This window comes from Bombina bombina, chromosome 6, assembly GCF_027579735.1.
Source record: "Bombina bombina isolate aBomBom1 chromosome 6, aBomBom1.pri, whole genome shotgun sequence".
NCBI classification, from domain to species: domain Eukaryota; kingdom Metazoa; phylum Chordata; class Amphibia; order Anura; family Bombinatoridae; genus Bombina; species Bombina bombina.
Genome location: NC_069504.1, coordinates 1,027,382,628 through 1,027,388,309, shown reverse-complemented (window position 1 = coordinate 1,027,388,309; position 5,682 = coordinate 1,027,382,628). Strand labels below are relative to the sequence as shown.

Below are 5,682 nucleotides of genomic sequence, written 5' to 3'. Positions count from 1 at the left end.
GCAGGGATATTCTTCGTCCGGAATAAAGATCATAGCTTAAGACCTATTGTCGATTATCGCGAACTGAATAAGCGCACCGTTAAAAACCGATACCCTCTACCTCTAATACCTGACCTGATAGAAAGATTACAAGGTGCGAAATTTTTCACAAAATTGGACTTAAGGGGTGCATATAATTTAGTTCGAATTAAATCAGGGCATGAATGGCTGACAGCCTTCCGAACCCGATATGGGTTATATGAATATACGGTCATGCCCTTCGGGCTATGTAATGCCCCTGTGACTTTCCAGTATCTGATAAATGATATTTTTAAAGACTTACTCGACATATTCATAGTGATTTATTTGGATGACATTCTGATCTACTCTAAGTCTTTCGATGAACATATTCAACATGTAAAAGTGGTTCTTACCAGGTTACGTGAAAACCACCTTTATGTAAAACTTGAAAAATGTGAATTCCACACTAACAAGATAACCTTTTTAGGTTACACTATTAGTTCTAATGGAATAAACATGGAAGAGGATAAGATCTCAGCGATCTTACGTTGGCCGAGACCCACTAACAAGAAACAAGTCCAGAGATTCATGGGCTTTGCTAATTTTTATCGGAAATTTATACGAAACTTTGCACATATAACAAAACCATTAACAAATCTTACAAAGAAGAATACACCCTTTCAGTGGGGAATTGAAGCACAAACAGTCTTTGATAATTTAAAGAAATCTTTCACTAGTGCACCCATCTTGCACTTCCCAAATCCAAAACTCCAATACATTCTAGAGGTAGATGCCTCGAATGTAGCAATTGGAGCTATTCTTTCACAAAGAGAGAGTTTGGAAAAACCATTACATCCAGTAGCTTATTACTCACGAACCCTGTCATCGGCTGAAGAAAATTATCCAATAGGAGAAAAAGAACTTCTCGCTATTAAAAGTTCTTTGGAACACTGGAGGCATCTTCTTGAGGCCACCTCAAACCCTATTTTGATTTATACAGATCATAGGAACCTGCAGTACCTTAAAACCAACAGGACTTTAACATCAAGACAGGTTCGATGGAATCTCTTCTTCAACAGGTTCAACTTCCTTATAACATACAGACCGGCCTCAAAAAATCGTAAGGCAGACGCTCTCTCCCGTCAGTTTGACATCACTCATGATTCAAACAAAGAGGGAACAATCATCTCTTCAGACCATTTTTTAGGCCTCACTCTTGATCAACAACAATTGTTCTCTGCTAAACAGTTAACCGATTCCAATATACCAAAAACAGAACTTCATCTTCAAGATGATGGGTTGTACTACCATGATCAGCAAATTTATGTACCAGAATCTCTCCGTGATATGGTGCTTCAGACTTTACATGATTCAACACTTTCTGGACATCCAGGTATTACTAAGACACAAGAACTTGTTAAAATATTCTTCTGGTGGCCTTCTTTAGCACAAGATGTGGCTGAATATGTACAGTCATGTAAGGTTTGTGTTACCTCCAAAAAAGGGAAGAAAGCACCATTTGGACAACTTCTACCCTTGCCTACTCCAGATAGGCCTTGGCAGGATATCGCCATAGACTTTATAGTAGACTTACCTCCAGCTAACAAATTCAACCCAATAGTTGTAATAGTCGATTTGTTCAGTAAGATGGTCCATTTTGTACCATTCCATAAGCTTCCTACCGCTTACGAAACAGCCAATATAGTCTATAACAACATCTTTAAATTACATGGATTACCAGACTCAATCACCTCAGACCGTGGTACACAGTTTACCAGTAAATTCTGGCAAGAACTTTGTAAAAAACTTGGAATCACAAGAAGGTTGTCTAGTGCTTACCATCCTCAAAGTAACGGACAGACTGAAAAAACGAATCAGTGGGTAGAACAGTACCTACGTTGTTTTGCCACTGCTCAACAGGATAATTGGTCTGACCTTCTGATACATGCTGAATTTGCTTTCAACAATACATATCACAATTCTACAAAGAATACACCATTTTTTGTAAATGACGGCTTTCATCCAAATTATCACTGGGACAATAGTTTTCAAAGTAAATGCCCAATGGTTAATCAAATGATTAACACGAGTGCTGAAACTTTCACCTCAATTAGGGATAACATTACGCTAGCTAAGAAAAAACAAAAGTTCTACTATGATACACGTAGAACTACCTCTCCAAATTATGCAGTAGGTGATTTTGTTTGGCTTTCAACCCGTAATCTAAAACTACACTATCCTTCGAAAAAACTTTCATCAGTTTTCATAGGACCATTTCCAATTTCCAGAATTATAAACCAAAATGCAGTAACACTTAAATTACCAATTAATATGAAGATACATCCAACCTTCCATGTATCTCTGTTAAAACCATATAAGAAGCTCAGAGACCACAATCCTATCACGCCTAGTATTCCCCAACTCTTACTTCCATCTAGTGAATATGAAGTCCAAAAGATACTTGACTCCAGAATAGTTGGAGGAGTACTCCAATATCTGATACATTGGAAGGGTTATCCTGATGAGGATGACTCTTGGGAGCCTGCTACACAAGTTTCTGCACCTCGTTTGGTTGCTTTATTCCATCGGAGACATCCTGACCGACCCTCACCTGATCTCCGGAGGTGATCTTTGGAAGGGGTGTCCTGTCATATTACAGCAGGTGTCACCTTTATTCTATCAAATTCTAATCCCTTCACACCTGTAATTGGATCATCGCTTCTGCTATAAAGCTCACCTTACAACTTACATCTTTGCTTGGTATCCTGTCTCCATTGAGCTCCGTGTCAAGCCCCTCCCCTTGGAGATACTCTGAACTGAATCGTTGGTTTCACTGACTGCCTTCTCATCGCTGCTGTAACACCCAGCAACTTCCGGATTTGTTACGGTGACGTCACACGCCGACAGTCTCACTTCTGCTGCAGCCGCAACTGCCCGCTCTCTTTTCTTCCATCTCTCAATACCGAGCAGGTTTGATCTTAATACAGCCTCTATGTACATATGCTATATTTATGACATTGATTGCGAACTTGTGCTTATCTATTCACCGTAACTACACTATCCTATTATGTATGCCACAATCTGCCTGAACATATGATGTTTTCACTTTTTACGTTCTACAACTACCACTACATCTCAGTTTCTGTATAAGTTTTTTGAGTTATATTTGCCAGTTGTCCTTATTTATATGTCCTTACTTATTTATATTTGACATATATATATATATGCCATATTATAAGTTTCATTCAGTCTCCGCCAACCTGCAGGAGTTATTACAGACATACATAACTTTTGTTAGGAATGAGATCTGCAATTGTGATCCTTATATTCATTGAGTTAACTATCTTTCACAGGGCGTATATGATAGAATGGGACAGAAGGAGTCCCGACCATGGCAGTGGGTGGCGCAGTGAATGAAGGGCTGCTTGGGCTGTTTCTGTCCGGAAGCCTCCTTTATACATGTTGCCGATGTCACCAGACAGGGATGGAGGGAGACTCCAAGGCAGAGGCCTGGTTGCAGTTATATGGATACCTTCCACAGACAAGTCGACAGATGTCCACACTTCGTTCAGCAGAAATACTGTCCTCCGCTATTTCTGAGATGCAGAGATTCTATGGAATCCCAATGACTGGAGAACTGGATCAGAACACCAGAGAGTAAGGTCCATTGAGACCTCCTCTCCCTGGGACACGTCGCTGGTCTCAGGTCTTCTGAACAGATGGATGCAAAGGCCTTGTTGTGGGGTTCCAGATCAATTTGGGAATCGCATGAAATCTAATATAAGGAGGAAACATTATGCACACACAGGACGCAAGTGGAACCAGAAGCATCTTACATTCAGCATCCAGAACTACTCAGACAAGCTGGGCATGCACAATTCTGTGAACGCCATTCGCCAATCCTTTGCTGTGTGGTCAGGTGCAACACCATTGACCTTCCAGGAATTGTCATATGAGTCTGTGCAGCAACGACATTCTAATGCTGACATCCTAGTCCTCTTTGCCTCTGGTTTACATGGAGATAGCTCCCCCTTTGATGGTCCTGGCGGTTTCTTGGCACATGCCTATTTTCCAGGTCCAGGAATGGGAGGAGATGTACATTTTGACTCAGATGAACCATGGACTGTAGAAAACATGGAACACTCAGGGAATCACTTGTTCCTGGTTGCTGTTCATGAGCTTGGACACTCTCTAGGGCTTGAGCATTCAAACAATCCTACAGCCATTATGGCTCTATTGTAACAGTGGATAGACATTGATAACTTCCAACTGCCTGAAGATGACAGACGTGGGATACAGCAGCTGTATGGTGTTCATGAGGATCAGGCCCCTACCACCTTATCGCCTATCCCTACTCCAGGAAATCCTGACACACCTGATAAGAGGCCTCCAAAACCTCCCCCGAGAGGTAAACCAGAGCAACCTGGCAATGCCCCACCTCCTTGTAACCCTGTCACCCCTGATCAGTATGGCCCCAACATCTGTGAGGGAAATTTTGATGCTGTCAGTGTCCTGCGAGGAGAAATGTTTGTGTTCAATGGAGCATGGTTCTGGAGGATACGACATAACCATGTCCTAGATAACTACCCAATGCCAATAGGACACTTCTGGCGTGGTCTGCCAGCCAACATTACTGCTGCCTACGAGAAACGTGATGGAAAATTATTGGGTTTTTCGAGAGGCCAACCTGGAATCTGGTTACCCACGAGCACTGACTACTTTTGGATATGGGATACCGCCATCTGGTGGAAACCTACAGGGCATACATACCTATTTCGTGGAGACATGTACTGGCGTTTCAATGAGGAATCTCGTTCTGCTGATGCCAGTTACCCCAAACCTATTACAGTCTGGGCTGGGATCCCTGACACCCCGAAAGGTGCCTTTCTGAGCTCAGACACATCATACACCTACTTCTACAAGGGCACAAAGTACTGGAAGTTTGATAATCAGAGTCTGAAGACTGAAACTGGATACCCCAAATCTATCCTGCAAGATTTCATGGGCTGCCAGGAAGAGATCTTGAAGGATCCAGACAATGCTCCCCGGTGGCCAGATGTAGAACACCCGCCCTTTAATCCTGATGTAAAACCAGATGATAAGGACCACAAAGACCCAAATAGAGGAACAGACACTGATGGGCGGGTGGACCCAGATACTGGGCGTGATGTTGACATTGTGGTACATATTGATGAGTACACTCGTGCGGTCAGTGTTGCCATGGTAATAGTGCCACTTCTCCTCCTCCTGTGCATCTTGGGATTGATATACGTCATAGTTCAAATGCACTGAAAAGGACCACCCAAAGCCTTACGATATTGCAAACGCTCCTTACAGGAGTGGGTCTGATTTCTTTCCTCAACATTTCATTTGTTCCCACTTAATTTTATTTAATTTTTTTACTCACTACCTTTTTTGTGGTGCTAGCCAGAGGGTGCCAGAATGTTTTGTGTGTCCTGTCCTCCCATCCTTCATTCCACTTTTAGTTTTGGATCAAAGGTAAAATAAGGAATACACTACATTTACTGTGCTTTACAAGGCACTTCTGGATTACTGATAATTTAATTAATTTCTGTGGTACACTTTTGTAGTTCAGAGGACATGTTCCACATAATGTATGAAGGAAGGTAACTCCACATAGAGAGTTTTTACTAGGGTTAGGATCTTTAACCATGAGTAACC

The 5,682-nt window shown here is 41.9% G+C and overlaps 1 pseudogene; it reads left to right on the top strand.

Moving 5' to 3' along the window:
- Window positions 1-3,673: 3,673 nt before the first annotated feature.
- On the top strand, window positions 3,674-5,349 carry LOC128662427 (matrix metalloproteinase-15-like; annotated as a pseudogene).
- Window positions 5,350-5,682: the final 333 nt, after the last annotated feature.